At 45.6% G+C, this 20,956-nt stretch overlaps 1 protein-coding gene and 1 long non-coding RNA gene across 2 annotated transcripts in view; one reads left to right on the top strand and one right to left on the bottom strand.

Moving 5' to 3' along the window:
- The window catches only part of LOC147703393 (uncharacterized), a 97,365-nt gene extending 90,457 nt beyond the window's left edge, over positions 1 to 6,908 (top strand). The window contains exon 3 of the long non-coding RNA XR_015297295.1: positions 6,747 to 6,908. This is a non-coding gene — a long non-coding RNA (uncharacterized LOC147703393). The remainder of the gene's footprint in view (positions 1 to 6,746) is intronic.
- The window catches only part of LOC147703391 (uncharacterized), a 9,287,842-nt gene that overhangs the window by 8,029,546 nt on the left and 1,237,340 nt on the right, over positions 1 to 20,956 (bottom strand). The gene's annotated exons all lie outside the window — the stretch shown is intronic.

The following is a 20,956-nucleotide window of genomic DNA, read 5'->3' as shown; positions in this document are numbered from 1 at the left end:
GCAATATCTCCAATATTCTGTAATACACACTTGGGGGGAGGCAACGTCTTGCCATCTACCCAACTTTGCAAAACATGAGTATTAAAATACCTAATGTCCTTTCATACTTGAGGCCCAAATTTCGGAGAGTGACCTTCACTCCGGTGAACTTTCTCTGCACCTCCTGAACCATGGCTGTAAAGTCCAGGAACAAAGTAACTGTGAACCCCTGCCAGGTTAGGGGGCCAGCTGAAGTGCAGTGTATCTATCACAGAAGTTTAGGAGACAAGCCAGTATTGGATGCGGGGGAGCGCCAGTGATGGGCCGAGGGCGCGGTGCGCATGCTCCACTAGGAAGGTGGAAGTGAAGGACTCTTTACTGAAAAGATCTACAAGCAGGGTTTCAACAAAGGTGTCCATGCGGCCTGTGTTCATCGATTCAGCAACACTGAAAAATTTGCTTCTTATTGCGCCTGATCCTAGCTTCTAAATCCTTGTTTTTCATAGCAACAGATTTTAAAATCTTTTCCATACGGTCCAGTCTTTTGAGTGATTGTACGGCTCCATCCTCCAAATCGGACACCCTGCCCTCAACAACGTCCAAGCGGCATTCGTGGCCGTCCAGTCTGGCTCCCATGCTGTCTAGCCGTTTCTCAAACAGTTCAAAGCGACCATCTAGCGCCTTGAATCCAGCTCTGAATTCCACTATCAAGGCATCTGAACTAGCAGATGCAGGCCCCAGCGCAGCCGTTTCCAGATGCCACTAGTTTTTGTCAATTGCATAACCCTTTGTTTAGGATCTTTATGCATCATGATGCAAGTAGGCAGTGCCAGCAGTGTTCGTTGTTGTCATGAGAAATGCAATCAAAGTATGCCAACACATATAGAGTGTCGCAATGAAGCAGAGATGGGCTATGAAAAGGAGGGGGGTCTCATGGTGGGGGTCAAATCGATATCCCACAATGGCACGGGATGCAGAGTAGTGACATCTCCTAATGAGGGCTGCAGCACTCGCCAGTCCCTACCCGCAATGGAGCTCGAGTGGGCTGTTGCATGCAATGTGGCCAGTACGCAGGCCAGCATGGAGGCAGCTTACCCAGCCTTACACCACTCCGCACCAGCAGGGACCATAACAGCTGCATAGGACCCAAAGGAAGCCCCCGGAAGACAAGTGGCCCAGAGACGGCTTGTGGGGACTCTTTGAAGAAAGAAGGCTGGGGGTCTGGCCCTGAGGCACTAAGGGTCCCAAGGCCACCCCCGGAAATTAATGTACAACTGCATGGGACCTGCGTACCAACGCCCCTACTTTAGAAAGCGGGGATCAAGTTGTCACAGTCCAAATACACCACCACCAACAACCCACCCTGCAGACCCCCCACCCAGCTCCGCTCCCCTGAGCTCTCAGGCTCTGGTCTAAGTAAGATAGAAGCACCAGAGCACAAACAAGAACTTGGGCATCTATCACTGATATTTTTACAAAACTTGGAGACCAAGATAGAAAGAACACTGGAGCTCACCCCAAAGCTGTTTAGAACGGCCAGGGAAATTTGGCATTGCCCCCCACTCAGCCAATGTCATCAAAGCAGTAACTCAATCAATGACTGAACCAACCTCCACCAGCGAAAAAAATCTCACCACAGAAAGATCATTATTTTGGCAATCTACCAAAATGGAGTTACAAATTGACCTTTTACAGTCATTCACACAACCCTTAGATGATCTGAGCACCAGGTAGATCTCATTGAGAACAAACTCAGCCGAAACCAGGGAACCTGGTCCTGCACCTGCTTGTGTGCAGCAATCATTGACAAATGGGCAACTCTCCTCAACGTTCTAACAGACCTGGTAACCACGCTAATGGGGAAAACTGTGAGCTCCTGGTCCTCCAATCTGTTGACCAACAGCAGCTCCAAGCCAACAATAGCGGGAGTTGGCTCCCAAATTAGCCCGAAAACCAACAACTTTGGAAGCCCCACAATGAAGCCCGGCAACCAAGCCCCAATCTCAGCCATAAATCCCCTCTGCCGTCTCACCGAGGCAAAGCTACAGCCCCAGCACCTCATACCTAGACGAGGAAATCAAGGACAACCTTCTCACTCAGAAACAGCAAGTAGTGCCCCTCTCCAGGTGGGCTAAGAAAAAACTAAAGAAACAGCAGAAAAAGGTCAAAACCTCTAAAAGAGTCGCTTTCCTGAAAACAATTCAGAACCAAACCCCACAAGCCAAAGAAAATTTAGACCTATCCGATTTTCGCCACAAAGTCTATGTCGAAAAAAATATAAAAAGTAGGGAGGTCTCCTTATGAATCCAATGAGGGACAAGGAGCAATGAAAAGAAAATGTACAATAGTCCCTAATTCTCCAAGCAATTGGGGGAAACACATCCACAAATTAATGTAGAGGAAAAGGCTCACAATCCCTTAGATACCATAACCACACATGTAATAACTCAGTGTTAGAGGAAAGGAAATCAAAAACAATTAAAATGGTATATAGAAAACTGTACAGTTTATTCAAATGATTTATACATTCATAAAAAATACTTTCTTGTGCCATATAAAACAATTAAAAATGTGTGGAACACGTCTAAATGATTACAATATGGGATATGATGTTACCATAAGGAGGAAACTTTCAATAGGTGATCTGGTTATATATCTATTACTCAGACTCTCTTTACCTTGAGATATCAGTGTCTTGTTGTCTAACAAGGATTCACCACCCAATTAGTTTATAAGGAACCAGACACCTTATTAGTTGTCAGTGTGTAGTCTATTTCCTGGATGGTACATGATCCTAGGTTATAAGGAACAACAGAGGGTTGGTTTTAGTGATTGTAATATTATCCACATCTATTTCTTCAATCTCTAGCATTTAGTGGGTCTCCAATTACCTTAATTATTCAAGGAGCTCTTTTGAGAGTCAAGGGAGCCACCGAAACGAGTTCTATGCTCTAAGAGCAATCGAGTTTCCTTATCGAGCAATCGAGTTTCCTTATTGTTGTTAAAAAGGAACGGGTTCTATGCCCTTAGAGCGATCGAATTTACTTATTGTTATCCTTACAAATCTTTCATATTCATGCTTGGTTCTGGTTTTAAAGGAGTCTAGTCCTCTATCGCATCTTAGCATTTATGTAGAGTGCTAGCGTCTATACCTTCACCACAAAACGTCCCCTCTCACCTTTTGTTGATCCGACGGCCTCCCTGCTCCTCTTGTGTCTATTGATTTTGCAGTTTGTTGAGAGCACGGGGTGGGGTGTTTTTGTAGCTAGCAGGCACCTTCACCTGGCGTTAATTAACTTTAATTGCCACGTCATTTCCTGCGCGATCTCGTGAGGTCAGAACTACCGGGTAGTTTTTATAAAACGACAATTCCTATCTTGGAATTTTCCAAGTAGATGTTTATTCTCCTTTTTATCTATTATTGAAAGGAGTTGTTTACTAATATTTCTTTGGGCATATTGATTGCGTACTATATTTTATCCGCATAACTGTTTTTGTTAAAAAAAGGAGATCTTATTTCGTCACGGTTATTTGATATCGAACTACCCAGGTAGTTCCATTAACGAAATCTCGCGTGAGACTGAGAAGAATATTTAGCCCTATCTTTTAAGGGTAATGTTAGAATGCGTAGTGGACTATTTATCAGCCGTCTTACTCACGCATGATGTTTATATATGCACATTATGTTTTATCTGCATATCTGTATTTTGAAAAGGTGACTGTTTTATCTCGTCACATGGTAATTGTATGATCTCGGACTACTGAGATAGTTTCTTTACTGAAATCTCGCGTGGCCTTGAAAAGAATATCTCTCTCTAAGTTTTATTAACTGTATTTATCAGCACTATCTATTAAAGGTACCGTCAAATCGCATAGATTAATGACCCTACTTACTCATGATGTTTTATACATGGAATCGCTTATTTCCTTATTTTACTAAATATCATAAGACGCATTAATTCATAAAAAATTGTTTGGAAGGTGGAATTTGTGTACATTTAATTATCTGGTCAAACTCTTATTAATTATGTTATCATTTATTCGTTATCAAGCTAAATATCCTGCAAGGTGTGGGTAATGAATTCTACTTTTACTGCTATTGTTATCCAACGTTACTAATCTTCTATATAGACAAATTAGTCATATTATATAAGTATTGCCGGATTAATTTTCACATGCTTCTTGCAGGTATGAACACAGCCACTAGATCTTATTTATTGTTAACTAGCAGCCCGTCCCAACGTTGTCCGGGAGCAAAAGCCTGCTTCAGGGCCCCCGCCCGCCCAGCAGAAGAGTTGTCTGTGCAAGTCCTGGCCCTGTTCAACTGATTTGGCCCACTTGTGTTATTTTTTTAATTTGTATGTATTGTTTTCCGTGTTTTATGTTGTCCGCAAAATGTGAGGAAAGTGACGTGTCACCTGTTTAATGTTTGTTTTTTCTTTCGAAGGCTCTTTCCGTGTGTTCGTTTTTGTATCCCTTCAAAGAAGTTTCTCTTTCGTTTTGTCAATTGTGTGGTGAAGTCCTGGCGGTGCTCGAGTAATTATGGGCAGTTGTGTTATTTTCGTTATTCGTATGTCTTATTGTAAGCGTTTTATCTTGTCCGCAAGATGTGAGGAAAGTCTTGAGAATGCGCTGTCGATTGCGTTTCTCCGTTAAGAAATGTCAGCTTTTTTTGTTCGTGTTTACCCCCCTGTGACGTCGTTGGTCAATGGCCAATGGTTAAAGACTTTTTTTTTTTTTTTTTGGTAAGCCGAAGTCGTGTGTGTGTTTTCTTTAGTACGTTGTGATTGGTGTAGTATGCGATTAATCCTGCCCCCTGTGTGGCGTCATTTGACACTCCTCGTCGATGGAAGGCCCGCCCGGTTTTTAATGCGAAGGCGTCAATGTTGTCTGGGTAACTGCAATAAATGTGTGTATATTTCTTATAGCGCGCACCTCTGCTGTTTTTGTATATTGGTGTTATGTGCGAATTTAAATTCATTGAAAGCACATTTCCGCTGTATGTGTTGGGATTTGCAAATGTTTTAGAAATTCATTGAAAGGGCATTTCCGCTCTATGTCTGCATATTGTGCGTTCTAAATTCAGTGAAAGCGCATTTCCGCTCTATTTGTGCATATGTAAGTGTGTTGTGAAGTCGCTTGACCTATTTTTGTTATTTGCACTTGGCACGGCCCTGTAAACGCCCACGTTTGTTGTTTGAGACGCCCACGGCCACGCCCCCAAGGGACTACTTTACCACTTTTGGCATTTTTGCTTTTTCAATGTATATGGTGTACATATCTATAGCCTGTGTCCTTCTGCCACATCTCCCCTTTCAAATGGTGTATTGGGTGTAGTGATTGGTGCATTACTTTTGTAGTTTACCTGGCTCAAAGGTTTGTGTTCTCTCTTTATAATAGTAGTATAGATTTCTGCTCTACAGAATCCGTTCCCAGTCTTCTTTAGTATTCAGACCTTTCTTTACCGTATTGAAGCGTGACATGAAAAATTGTTCACGTTTTTTACGCTTAAGATCCACATTACCACCTCTGGCATTAATATGGATTAATTCTAGTCCACACCATGTTAGATCATTTAACAAATGGTTGGCCTCTTTCTAATGTTGAGTCAAGGGTGCGCCTTTTTTCATTGTACGGATTGCTGACTTGTGTTCGTTAATTCTTTGACGAATTTCGCGAGATGTTTCCCCTACATATGCCATATTACATGGACATTTGATCAAGTAAATTAAATTTTTTGACCTACAGTTGATGAAAGATTTAATCCTGTGTTTGTTGTTATTATGATCTAAACACTCTCCTTTGATTACCATTGTACAATTGGAACAATTATCTAAGTGAGCAAGATTGTAAGGAACTCCTATTGGTTTCCCCTTTTTTGTGTCATCCCGATTAGGATATCTCCAGTATATCTACAAAAAACGGTGGCTCCCTTGACTCTCAAAAGAACTCCTAGAAAATTAACCTCTTCGCCGCTAATGACAAGGGTAACTCGTCATGGACTTTCCATTGATTTCAATGGAAATTATATGAGCAGAAGAATAATGCCTTAGCAGTAAAGGGGTTAAGGTAATTGGAGACCCACTAAATGCTAGAGATTGAAGAAATAGATGTAGATAATATTACCATCACTAAAACCAACCCTCTGTTGTTCCTCATAACCTAGGATCATGTACCATCCAGGAAATAGACTACATGCTGACAACTAATAAGGTGTCTGGTTCCTTATAAACTAATCGGGTGGTGAATCCTTGTTAGACAACAAGACACTGATATCTCAAGGTAAAGAGAGTCTGAGTAATAGATATATAACCGGATCACCTATTGAAAGTTTCCTCCTTATGGTAACATCATATCCCATATTTTAATCATTTAGACGTGTTATACCACCCAGAGACACAGTACCATCCTTGCAGAACGGTAACCCACAATATCAAGGAAGGAACCTCCATTTGAATAAGAAGGATTAATTACCAATTTACATATATAAGGTATAATAAATTGAAATAAGATTTGGCATAAGTAAAACAGACGCTAAATTCCCAGTGGGAGTATTCGAAAAACCCTCTCACCAACCTCCCACACCCTTGTATTCTCAAACCCATACCACATGTTTAATAAACAATAGAGGCTATAACTGTGCCTTTAATAGTTTTTTGAAAACTGTTTTGAATGTTCTTTTTATCAAAATGTCACTGATGTATTATGTATAAAAAAAAAGAAAAAATAGTAAAATGAATCTAATTGTATGTTTCTTTTTAAATTAGAATCTTGTCCTGATGAAGGTCGTATCATAACACCGAAACGCTGCGTCGACAAAACTTTGTTTATGATCTTTCTTTTTTATTCTTCATGTGTATTTACACATTTTTAATTGTTTTATATGGTACAAGAAAGTATTTTTTATGAATGTATAAATCATTTGAATAAATTGTACAATTTTCTATATACCGTTTTAATTGTTTTTGATTTCATTTCCTCTAACACTGTGAGTTATTACATGTGTGGTTATGGTATCTAAGGGATTGTGAGCCTTTTCCTCTACATTAATTTGTGGATGTGTTTCCCCCAATTGCTTGGAGAATTGGGGACTACTGTACATTTTCTATGTCGAACAAACACAATCTCAATTGTACCGATCTCAACAGAAGTAACAGAACAAGTGATCAAAACACCATCTCACTCAACACACCTAACAGGGACCCACACAGCTATAATGGTCAGGCAACTGAAATTCAACTAGCCCCCCCACTAATCACCACAAAGTCAGAGTTAACAACTCAACCCTGCTCGTTTAGGGAACCAGGCTCAACCACTAGAGTGCGCCCTAATCAGGGTCATTTTACCCCGGAACCCCAGTTGCTTTGCGCTGTAATTGTCCCGTCATCCCAAAGCTCCAAACTCAGCCCAGAAGTCAGTCACTGCGATGCAGGTTTGGGCCCCAACTCAAGCTTTGCTCAGTCAAGACCGAGAACCCAACAAAAGGATAACCAAATCAGAAAAACAACCCACACGGTAATTCTCACCCCCAGATACAGCATCAAGGGTCACTATGACATCTTAAACCGGGGTAATATACTTCATCTATTCAAACACATCCCCACCTTGACCCAAACACAATCGGAAGACCTAGCTTGGGTCAGGTTTATGAGCCTACCTGGTAACGCTCATGGCGAATCCACCTTTATAGGGTTGAGCTGCCGCACTCAACAATGCTAACAGCAGAAGAACTATTCCTCATGGTGGAATGGGATATAGACATTGCACTCCAACTCGGCTAAAGAAAGAAGTCTACTTGGTTCTAAGGGGTGTGGATGGGAACCACCCGGGGAACAATTACCATGCATACAGAATAACCCCCACACAAGATTTAAGGACAATATTCCCGTGCGGGCTGACGCAAATTCCAGGATCCGGAACCGATCGGATAGCCTACTCTTATGACAGCATCACAAACGTCACAAAGGCTGACAGCTAGAATTCTTGGAACTAAGCCAGTCCCAGGCCAATTATCTCTAGATTCCTAAACTACAAGGAAAGAGATGTAATCCTACAACAAGACAGGCTTAAGGAGGCTCTCACATACGCCTCACACCATATAATAATCTTAGAGCTGCAAATCCCACGTGTGAATGCTAGGATAGTCCAACAACGCAGGCAATCCTTTGAGGAAGCCCAAACCTGCTTGCGAATCTTAAAATCCAATACTCCCTGTTGTTCCCAGCCTGCCTGAGGGTGTTCCATCAATCACGGACACATTTCTTTGAAACGCCAGAAGAGGTGTTCAACTATACAAATGAAATTGTAAAATTCAAACCAAACACTCCGCCAAGGTTAGACTCAGATTCTTCGTCCGGGGGCCCAAGCCACAATCGCCCCAAAGTCATCGACAAACAACACCGTAGATAACACTCTAGGGGACGATCCAAGACTCGCAGAAAATCTCATATGTGACTGGCGGAGGGCCAGGTGGAGCCGACTTTATCCTAATCAACATCCACAGTGATATATGATGCGTATAACATGCCTGACGGCAACAATATCTGGGCTACTTTTACATTCATTCTCCATTGACTCTGAAAACGCTTTTATGCAAAATCAATGTCTATTTGGGATCCATTGGCAGGGAGTAGTCCCTGGCCCCCATTGGGGTTGGGACTCTTATCGTGCTGCAACAGATGCTTCAAGGTTTATGAGGTATTGGGGTGGGATGGAGGCGAGGGGGGTTAGGGAAAAGTAATTGTTTGTTTTCAGTGCTGAATTTTCATTTTACACATGCAGTTTCCCATCAGATCATGTCATCCACACGCCATTTCACATTTATAAGCACCGCACCCCCAAGCATGTCACCAACTATGACAGATGCTACTGGGAGGAGGCTCCATGTGGTTAGTTGCAAAGTCTGTGGCCTTTTGGATAAGATCAAGCGGGTGCCATTCTGCAACAGGCGAAACGCTACAAACCGGACGTCCTACATTTACAAGAAACCCATCTTCGGGGCAATAGGGCACTGTGCTAAGCACAATTTGGCTACACCCAGATTTTCCATTCTGGATTTGTAAGTGGATCACAGGGTGTGGAAATCTTAATCCACTGTAGAATCCCCTACATACATGATGGATCCCCAGGGCAGATACATTATAGAATTGGGTACACAATATGGTGAGCAACTCATTCTGGTTAGTGTATATGCTCCCCCCGCCGTTAGCATGGAGCCTGGTGGAGCGCTTAACACCACTGTGGGTGGAGATCACCTTGGGTCTAACGATCATTGGGGGAGACTGGAATGATGTTCTATGCTCGCATAGAGATAGATGGCGCAGCGTTTTGAGGATGACAGGAACACAGGAGTCAAGGTTGTGGTCACTAACACAGGGAATGGAATTGGTGGACACTTGGAGGAGACTCCAGGCAACTGACCAAGAATTTACATATTTCTCCGGCGTTCATGAGTCATTCTCATGCCTTGAGTACATCTTCATTTCCGCAACCCACATTCAAAGACTAGAGACAGTATACATTTTACCTAGGGGCCTCTCCGATCCCTCCCCCATATTGGTGACATTGCGACCAGACGCTCCCCATTCCGACATGGGCCCCGTCAAGGCATCTACAAGACGAGCAATATAAACTCCATATGCATACCGCATTTCAGACTATATCTCATATAATATAGGGACGGCAAAGTCCCCTGACACCCTGTGGAAAGCTATGAAACCGACTATGAGGGGCATAGACATTGCATTCTGCACTGCGTAAACAGCGTTACGAAAAACTGATACAGGCGGTAGGCCAACTCATTGACTTAGAACACAGAAGTAAAGGCGAAAATTAGAGTGTGGCACGTCGACGACTTTATGCCAGTGAACTATTAGATGAGGCTAAAATGGCATAGTTGGGGACCTGCAGTAGGATTTATCAGTGAGGTGACCAATCCAGTGCCCTGCTCCACCGCCTCTATCAGCAGACACTCAGTCCCTTAACCATCCCAGCTATTAGTGGCCCTACTGGTGCGATACTCACTGCCACAGAACAAATTGCGGCGAGTTTCGCCGACTATTTTTGAGACCTTTCAACCCCCCGAGAGACTCTTCCGGCGGGTATTATCTGCCAGTTCTTAGATGATCTACCTCTGTGGGCCCTGACAGACTTGGTGAGGGAGTAACTAGATGCTCCACAGACGGTGGAGGAGCTTCAAAACGCCCTATCGGATATGTGCTCGGGCACGGCACCTGGCCCTGATGGCTTTCCATGAGAGTTCCACAAAAAGTATCAATCTCTACTGACAGCCCACTATTCAGCCGCAATTAATGCTGCTGTAGATAAAAAAGACCTTCCACAAGATTGGCAACACGCAGAGATAGTAGTCTTCCTATAACCGAGTAGACCCCCTGAACTCCACACTTCCTACCACCCAATTTCACTTCTTAATGTTGAGAAAAAGCTCCTTGCCAAGGTTATTGCCAATCACATCATACCGCATATCTCTAACTCAGTTCATCCTGACCAGACTGGCTTTATGCCGGGCGTGCTACATGACACAATATACGTCACGCCTAAAACGCCATTGCGATGGTTGATCGCCTTGAATGGCCAGCGGCGCTCCTCCTGGCAGACATCGACAAGGCCTTCGATTCACTCAGCTGGACATATTTATTCGCACTTCTAGTTGACTGGACATTGGCCCCCGTCTCCTTACTTATATTTGCCTTCTCTACACTGATATTACTGCTTCCGTCCGTGTTGCAGATTTGACCTCGCAGATCTTTTCCATTGGGCGAGGAACCTGCCAGGGATGCCCCCTCTCTCCTTATCATTTTGCACTAGCTATGGAACCGCTTGCAGCCTGGGTGAGGATAGATGCACAGGTCGGTGGCTTTGAGTGGACGCCTGAATTTTCGGATCGTATAGCGCTGTATGCGGACGATGTCCTTGTTTGTCTTACACACCCTAACAGATCGGGTCTGAAACTACTTAGGATAATGAACAATTTTGGAGAGCCCTCAGGGTTATATATGATGGTTCGTAAGTCCTTCCTATGGCCATTGCTGGGTGGATGCCAACTTGGTTAATGGACACGGGAGGTGATGGTGGTCCCGGATGGTTTTAAATACCTTGGGTTGTATCTATTGGCCTCACAGCATGCTTCTTGAGAAAAGAATGTAGCCCCGCTATGGATTCAGATGAAGGAACAGGTGCGCACTTGGATGCGACTACTGCTTTCCCTGTTCGGCAGATCCGCCATCTTTAAGATGGTGTCCCTGTCCTGCCTTCTCTATAAACTCCAATACCACCCATATCCGATATCGCCCGTCTGTTTTTGACAACTGAATACAATGCAAACATTTCCTCTGGGGTGGGAGCTCGGCCTGGGTAGCTTAAGAACTTGTTTTCAATATACATACGGTGGCAGTATGGCGACCCCTGAGATCTAGACGTATCATGCTGCCTCACACCTACTCATCCTGAAAGAATGGTGGTACGGGGACAGACGGGACCCCCGCAGATGTGGTCGAACGCTGGTTGATGGACACTATGCCCTTGAACATGATCTTATATTCGGGTCCGACGTTCCAAATGTTGCCGCCATCAACCAGGACGGTGTTTGTGTCTTGGAGGCAATCGCTGCATTGAATTGGGCGGTGGGGCAGACTGACGAAGGAGGCTCTCCATTGGCACAGTGGCCTCCTGTCTCCGCTATTAGCGCAACCTGGCTCTGAGAGGCGGGAAGACATTGGTATATCTATGGTGGGAGATGTTCTCCATGGTCTAACCCTAAAGTCCTTTCAGGAGCTACAAAAAGAGTATGATATGCCCCGGTCGCAGTTTTACAAATACCCCCAGTTTCGATGCCTTCTCCCAATATATCACACACTTAGACGATATACCCGAATGTAATCTTATAGAGGCCAACGTTTTCATGGGGGAACTAGGAGATCATAATATCACCAAAATGTACCAAACACTTGTGGTCAATGGCCCCACTACACTTGACACAACACACAATGCCTGGCAAAAAGACCTAGGCCCCATCAATGATAATGACTGGACAGAGGCGTTGGAGTCCCCGCTAAAAAGCAACAACTTAACCCGTCTACTGCTAATTAACTGCTATGTTAGCCCTGCTTTCTACTCAGAAAAACAAGCTTAAAAACACTGGAAACAAAAATTGACCATCTTCTAAATGAATATGTCTCACACTTTCCAGTAATTGCCGGGGACTTAAATATGCGTAAGTTGGGGAACTTGCAAACCCACCACCGACCCGCCACAGAGGCAGTCCTCCTGAAGGGCTTCTTTGACAGTCATAGCCTGGCCTCCGTGCATGCCATCAAAGAGGCGCAGGATCCGCTTTGGTTCCCACTCCCCTCCTCAGGGATAAATCCACCATTGAATACATTTTCATCTCGGACCAACTGATGCCACATCTTAGCGACTTTGAAGTGGATAACAGGTTTGTGAATGACAACAGACCACAGAGGGCAACCCTCCAATTAGATGAAAAAGCTGCCCCACAACTGTAAACACTAAGGGATACAACTGGGTAAGAGTGCCACAAAGTCGTGGGCAGAATAAAATGGTCAGCAAACCTCAGCCTTAAACTCAGTGAGTGGATCACATCTAAGGAGTCAAACCATATAGTAATAAACACGGTCCTCCTTCTGAATACACCATATACCAACCCATATACATTTTACTCAGCACCACATCAGGTCCCCCAAAAAACCAGCATCAAAGAGGCCAAGGTAACTGACCTAATAAAAAAATGACGACCGATGAATCCCCAGGACCCAATGGGATCTCCAGGACCAAATGGGGCCCCGCATCAGTGTTCAAAGCCTCACACGCATACTGATCAGACAGCTCACTCCACTTTTTAAGCATGCATATGCCACCTCAATAATTCCATCGTCATGGAAAGGATCAATCCTCTTCCCAATTCATAAAAAAGGGGACCGCATGAAACAATAAAAGTACAGTCTTATTGCTTTACTAGACTTAGAAGCAAAAGCGTATGTCAGAAAACTAATGAAAGAACTTGAAGCCTGGGCAAAAGACAACAACATCCTCCCTTTTTTCCAATCCGGATTCAGGCCTGAAAGCTCCATCATGGATCACATCATAGCACTGGGTCACATCTCACATTGAGCTGCACAGCCGACGCCACCACCTCTTTTTTGCTGTTTCGTAGACTGTAGTGCAGCATTCGACCGGGTGGACCAAGGTAAACTGTGGGAGAAACTACCCATCTGGGGAATCCCCTGACAGCTGCTAAAGGAAATAATTGCCTTACACCATGGGAGCTGGGTCCGCATAAAGACCAGCCAATCCACAGTAAGAGCAAAAGTGTCAACCAACTGAGGAAAATGGAATTTTATATGGCCTATGTGTCCCCTGCGTGTACCCCAACGTGTAGTATATGTGCATGTACATCAATGCATTTTCCCTCTATGGCCGAAATGATAAGGCCCCTGCATTTCCGTCCAATGTTAGCATGTCAGTTATTAGGCCCTCCATGAATGAAACGTTAATTCTGCACTAAGGCCTACGTTGCCAATGCATTATATGGTACACGTTTAAATATCGAGAAGCACATGTTTTTGTGGCCCAGCCGAGCCAGGCCCTGAAATCAGGCTCCGAGCCTCTTCCTACTCTGAAAGCTGCAGTTTAGGTATGCATCCCTGACCTCTCCCTTACTCCCTGCTCTGCCGAAAGGTGCCCGGCCTGGCCTGCCTGCCAAGACGGTATTTTGCCTACAGTTATCTGTTCAGCTCTGCGAAAACACATTCCAGTCTAGTGAAATCGGTAAACATATTCCGCCTGCAGAGCATAGGGCCTAGCCTTCCTGTCTCCATTCAAGTGATTTACTGAACCCGTTACCATAGAAGCCCATGGCCCCACGCAATGCACGAAGAAATATATGCGCACACTAGCATTTAGTGATGAACAGCCTTTGCTCGAGAGACCTTTACTTCAGACAATACATCTTCCAAACACAAGATATCAGATATGCCAAAAGGTGCAGGTCGTTCTGACATCCCAGACTCCAGACTCGCGCTAAAGTCAGATCCCCCCAGCTCCCCCAGTTACACGTCAATTTCACGTCATGACCAGTTGTGCACACATGTAGGGTAAAAGTTTCTGCTGACCCTGCAGACCTCCTCTATGCATCCACCCACCTATGACACCTCTATGACTCATCAAGTGAACACCCACGTGTACGCCTACCTACACGCCTTCTTTCACGCCCTTGTGTTCTTATCTCTCTCTTTCACTTGCTCCGCCTGGAGTGTACCGCCTTCTCTATTCATTCCAATTGTATGATTTTACTATATATAATGTGTGATGTGAATAAAACGTTAGATATCCCTTCCTGAACCTTGGTGGTGATGGAACCCGATTCTCCCCTGGCTCAAGCCATTGCAATAAAGCCCTTTGGACTCGGACACCACGGACTCTGCCTCTCATTTTATGAGCTATCCTTATTCTTTATTAATGTATAGAAATTAAGTCCGGGTAATTTAATTTACCACACAACAACAGCCTGAAACAAGGTTGTGTCCTCGTACCCTTCTCTTTAATCTCTACACAGCAGATCTGGGCAAAGCCTTGGAAAACGCTTTCCTATTAACACCAAGGCTAGGGAAGAAGCGGCTTCAAATTCTCCAGTATGCTGATGACATAGTAATAATGGATAACTCGCGGACTGGTCAACAGAGAGCCCTCAATGCACTCCATAGGTACAATCAAAAGAACAAACTCTTGGTGAACCAGGAGAAGACCAAGATAGTCATCTTTGGGAAGTACCCACAAAAGAAAACAGCTCAATGGCGACTAGGTGACCTGCAAATTAAAACATGCACAGGCTCTAACTATCTTGGCATCAGGCTATCAGACGGGGCAAAACCAGTGGCCTACTTAAAACACCTAAGAAGTAAGGGAGCTGGTATGATTTACAGCTTGAAACGTTTAAATCAGCAGCTGCACAGTCCATCCGCTGAACTCATTCTAAATATTTTGAGAGTTAAACTAGTTCCTTCCCTCAATTACTGTCACCTAGCCTTCCCTAGTGCATTGAACAAGTACCTTCCGAAATTCCAAATCTTCGCTTACAAGAAAGTTTTAACTCTTCCTCTGCAGGCCAGGAGAGCCAGAGTGAGGCTGGAGCCGGGATTTGCCTGTCCTTATATTATATGCTATGGGGACATAATAATATATTACATCAGCACTCTGTGTGCCACAGCACCCTCACTGAAAGCACAAATCAAAACAGTCTTCGAAAAGGCAGGCTTCTCATGGCAGGCACAGTTGACAGTGGCCACAAGCCTTCTAGAAATTGAAGTTTGCAATCTGCAAAACTAGCACATTACGGTTACAGCCGGGAAAAAAACAGTGAATGCACAGGTTAATAAACTGTCATTCGAAAGGGACTTGGAAAGTTTATGCCACTGATCAAACGTTTCCGCATTGGATGCCTCCTATATCTTGGGCAAGCATCAGCCATACTTCAGGCAAGCACTGACAGCCCAGGCTTGGAAGAGAATAACCTACATGAGATTGCTTGCACTGCCTATCGTGTGCTTCAATCCACCCTGGGCCCGGAAGGACAACTTAGTTGCCTGTCGCCTATTATGCAGCTACAAACACGAATCCTGGCTTCATCTGCAGTGCTCCTGTCCACAGATGGTAAGCGAGCAACATTGCCTGTTAATTCCAATTTGTAGGTCTTATGACCTCAGGCACTGCAGTGAAGTCTCAGGTCTGTGTTTCTCTGCCAATAAAACACAAACCCTGGCCAGACTGGGGAAATTTACAGACGCAATTCCGGGCGCACAGATACAAACCACCAAAGATATTAGCAGCAACTAGCTGGCCACAAAGCACGACCGATAATGATCAAAGAGAAACACGTCAAAAGGAAGGGTTTTTAGTGGTCAGGGAAATTCCTAGGCGCTCTGCTAATATATGCACAAAGTCTGAAAGGATATCTGGTCTACATGGTGCATCTAGGAGAGGGAATAAGCCCTATACACCCCCAATTAAGTGTGGGTAAAACCCTCACAGTACAAACAAACAATGACCTAGGCACACATAAATAGTAAGTCTACATGGTATATACGAAATACACAAGCATTGTAGTATAATAAATGACCGAGGAAGGAAATATCTTCGGAGATGTTGCGCAGAGTTCAGTCTTTTAATTTCTCTTAATAGTCTTTGTACAGAAGAAAAACCAGCCGACACGTGTTTTGTCGCATTTGGAAAATGTTTCCGCGATTTCCTCAGAGCTGGGAAGGGATACAAGGGACAGCGGAGATACCTACATCATGGCTCTACAGTGCAAAACTTCAGGAATGTAACTGATTGAAAAGTTGAGTATTGCTCAACATGTAGAAACCCTCACCACCAAATAGTGGAGAAAACGTCATGCGTAGGATGCACATACAGAAATGGTGACAGCAAGAGCTGAGCAACTACTGTGCATAAAGTTCAATAAAAGTAAGGTAGGAAAGGCCTTGTGTGCGAAAATGTGACTAATTCCGGGCAGTGCGTTGGTATCGGGTGGTATGAAAAAGATAAAAAACAATGTGCTCATAAAGAATTTCAATGTACTGTGTGTACCTGTAAGAATACGAAGAAAATCCGGACTGTCTGAAAATGAGAAATGGAAAAATAGACGGAAGGTAGTGAGGAAGAAAGTAGGGGCTTTCTCATATGGGTGAAGAAGAAATAATTACGGACAGTGGGTGAGGATGAGTGCACGAAGAGGCTGTGCGCGAGAGGAATGGGAAATGTAGAAAAGGAGATAAAGTAAAGTAGAGTGGGAAATGTAGGGAAAGAAAAAAGGAGATAAAGTGCAGCGCTTTCAGGGTCTGTGATAAGATAAAAAGAAAAAAGAAAAAGTACCTAGAGCTTACTGCTCAGCCGGGTACAATTCCAACCCGGCTGGGCTTGGAGAAAACGGAGTAAATCATGTCGTTCTAAAATATCTGGCGATATAAGAGAGAAAAACAGAGTATCTATAAGACTCTAAGTCTGTCGTCAGAAGGTCATACAATGTATTAATTCAATCAAAAACCCCGACCCCGGGGCGTGGCCTGCAGCCGATCAAGATGGCAGCAGCCTGAGAGAGCTCCAAAATCCCCGCCGGCTATCCTAAATAATACTCTGCCATATGCCTCATTCAAGCCCAGTCCGAGAGTGAGACAAAGTCCAATGCAATCTAGAGGGTGATAGACTGCAGAAATAGCGGTGACTGCAGCTCCTACACGAGACACCAGCAAAAGACGGGGCTTCCCCAATGGCGGCTATCGGAGGCCGGTAGGAGTTCGGCGCCCGAAGTAGCTGCACCGTTACTTCTTACGACGCTCAACGCAGATCGTCAGGAAAGCGGCGGACCATAAGGGCGCACCGCCAGTGCTCCGAACGAAAGGTAGAGCAAACTGGTGACGCGGAGATGGACGTCTTGTGGCGACACTGGGAAATCGAGGCCCTGGCTTCTGGTGACGGAGTGGGGTCCGGAGTTTAGGTAGCGTGAGGCCTGGGCGGGCGGCCGACGGAGACCATTGGGCATCTGCTTGGGGGTGCGACAGCACGCAACCTGGTGATCGCTCACTGCTGGGCTTAAACCCCTTCACAGGTACTGTGGCTGAGACGCGAGGATTGAGGAGCGAGCGCCCCGGCGGGGCACTTCTTAACTGAGGCCCGGCTTCTATGTGACGTTTGGGCCCAATTGACCTTCGGAGGAGGCGAGCTCCCAGTGGAGGGCTACATTGCTGTGGGGTCCCAGAGTGCTAGCGGGGGGACGTGTCTGGGGGCCATCTGGTGTGGGGGCTGGTTCTACATCCCTCCGCCCCCTCCACCTCCCCTGTGCGGTGCCCACCTCTGGCCGAACTTACTGCCCTGGTCCATAAAGGAGGTGGGAGAGCGCCACTGTACACTTGGGCAATGACTACATAGTGTTGGCGCTCTGCTTGGGGGACATCTGATGCATGAGAAGATACTGCAGTTGGAGCGCTGCAAGTCCATAAGTTGGCATTTCTGGAGGTGTCGATGCGCGCAGGGGCATCTCGCTGGTGGTGAGGCTGTGACTGGCTGGTGTACGGGGGTCAGTGGAAAGGATAGGTTGTGAGGACATCACAATCGCCCGTCGCAGTGCCTGTGTGGTGTTGATTGGGCTTCCCTGTGCCCCGGGCTGTCGCCGGTGCGGCCATTTGAGGAGACACTACTCAGTGGAGACCTGTGATCAAGGCTGGTGCATATCATACATCATTACTGGAGAACCCCTCACCCTTGGTAGCAGTGCACCGTCTGAGTAAAACATAAACTTCCGGATTGAGGAGAACCCCGTAGTGGCGGAGTCCAGAGACTAGGCTCTGGGGGAACCCTGACAGGCCACCAACGGGCTCTCTGACTTGCAGGGTCGGCAGTAGATACTACCCCAGGATACCTCGTCACTGACTCGTTTGCCCTACAGTGCACACATGGCGACGAGCAGGGGCCCTAAAGCCAACGCGTAAAACAAACTAGCGAAATTCACCTGGGGGAAAGATACAAGCGATCAAGGTGTGCACCAAGCGGAGAAGGCTGAGAAGCCAAATAGCCGACGCTTCATGATATCATGGCAGCGATTAATGGAGTACGCACCTCGCTGGATTCTGTCACGGTGGAAGAGTCACTAATCAGAGCGGACTTTCGTAAAATGGACGACTTGGTTAAGGAACTTAAAAATGTGACTACAGCATTGCAGACTGGCACATCTCAACTTCAAAAGCAAGTGGCCGAATTACAGACTAAACTGGAGCAAATGGCGCAACAACTTGATGACTATGAAGGACGGGCCTGCTGAAACAACATACCAATTCTAGGTGTTCCAGAACGGGCTGAAGGGCCAGTAGTGGACCTCTATGTGTAGGAACTGGTTACTTCCCACCTGCGGCCCAAGACCCTGTCACGCTATTTCTCAATAGAGAGGGCACATCGGGTACCAGGGGGCAGGCTGAAGCCGGGGCCACCGAGGCCCCTTATTGCTTGCGTCTTTAATTACCGAGACAGGGACATCATACTGCAGACGGCAAGATCTGTCCCGCCGCTGAAGATTGACAACGGTGAAATTACATTTTTCCCGGACTTCACGGCCAAAGTCCAGGCTCAACGTCGGAGCTTCCAGGCGGTGAAGAAGGAGCTCAGGGACAGGGAAGTAAAATATGCCATGCTCTTCCCAGCAAAACTCAGAATGGAGTCTGATGGAAAAGCGTGGTTCTTCACATCGCCAGAAGTGGGGGCCAGAGGAGAGACCGTACTGGCGGACCCGGCCAGAGGGGGAGCAACGTAGAAGAACTGCTGGTGTGTCACCTCACGGGCAAGGCTGAGAGAGCAACAGAGTCCATGTAGCGCCCAGACGTTTAGGGCGTCACTCGGCAGATGAACAGAAATGCAAGTATAGCTGGTGGTGATAGACTGTCATAGAGTTGATATGCGCAGGTGCATACTTAAACAGTTTTGTTTAGTAACTCTCTTAGCTGGTCTGCGCAGTATGGTATGACACCCTCCTAAGGCAACCTTGAGGTACGGACGGGGGAACTATTTTAGCAGGCATGATGTAACATGACATTATCGGGGATGGGAGCTGTCTAATCCCAAGTCTTTTCAGCATTTTGGGGGGGAGGGGCACTCTGCCTAGTTGGGGAGTGGGTAGTTTTAAATCCACAGGCAGGGAGGGGGGTAGGGGTTAGGAGGAGGGGGGGATGTTTTTCTATGCAAAGTTATATTGATTTTAATTGCAGAAATTGTATCTTGTTGTATGCTGATTCTCAAGTTGGTCCTAGCAGAGAAAGCCACACGCAAAGAGGAGTTGCTCACACTCACCCGATACCCCATGACATGTATCTGCTATCTCTGATCTACTGTATTGCAGTATTTGTTGTGTTGTGGGATGGGGGTTGACGGGGATCTAGCACTCTGTCTTGTCATGGAACGTAAACGGTGTGGGGGATAAAATCAAAAGGGGAATCATCCAACAGTTGCTGAAAATGCACTCCCCGGACTTAGTGTTATAGGAAACCCACTTGGTGGGCAATTAAAGTAAAGGCCTCACTAGATGGGGTTATAAGCTACTAGTCCACGCAGATTACACTACTGGTTCTAGGGGAACGGGTATCCTGGTCAAAAGAAGTGCACCCCTTATTGTACAAAAGATGTGGGCGGATCCAATGGGACGTTTTGCAGTATTAGTTGCCCAGTGGAAGGGTAGAGCACTCAATGTTGTCTCTCTATATCTGCAGCCGGCATTAGGTAAGACTGCCTTGGTAGACCTAGGTAACGTACTCACCTATCTCCTGGATGGTGCCTTAATTATGGGAGGTGAATATAACTTGACGATGAATGACCCGACAGACAGACACCCACGGCGGCCAGGAGCTAGACCGAGCGAACTTATGGCAGACTTCACCACAGCACTAGGGCTTTCAGACATTGCGCCTGCACTACAGCCGGCAGACACACAATACACAAATTTTTCCGGAGTCCACAACAGTCTTTCCTGTATAGACTATTTTTTAACACACATGGCCTTGATTGGCTGTTTTCGACACCCACAGGTCCTGCCCAGAGTTATCTCGGAGGACTCTACCGTACAGATTGAGTTTACAAACTGGGAACGACAGACACGTACCACTATTGTTCTTAACCCGTGGCTGTTGACAATGCCTGACATTAAGGAAGAACTGTGCGTGCAAACGGGGAATTACTTTAAGAAAAACCTGGGTTCGGTAGACTTGGATCAGACTATATGGGAAGCGTATAAGGTGGTTCTTAAGGGGCAAGCCTTGTCCCTCAAAACAGGGTATATCTAAAAGAGGCGGCAGGTGCTGAGACAGTTAGAAGAGGAACTCCAAAGGCAAGAAGCTGATCAAGCGAATAACCCCTCAAGCGACATACATACTAGGCAGAGCCTGAAGCAAGATGAGTATAGAAT

The sequence above is a fragment of the Lissotriton vulgaris genome, chromosome 7 (assembly GCF_964263255.1).
Source record: "Lissotriton vulgaris chromosome 7, aLisVul1.2, whole genome shotgun sequence".
Taxonomy (NCBI): domain Eukaryota; kingdom Metazoa; phylum Chordata; class Amphibia; order Caudata; family Salamandridae; genus Lissotriton; species Lissotriton vulgaris.
This window is presented reverse-complemented; position numbering and strand designations above follow the sequence as displayed.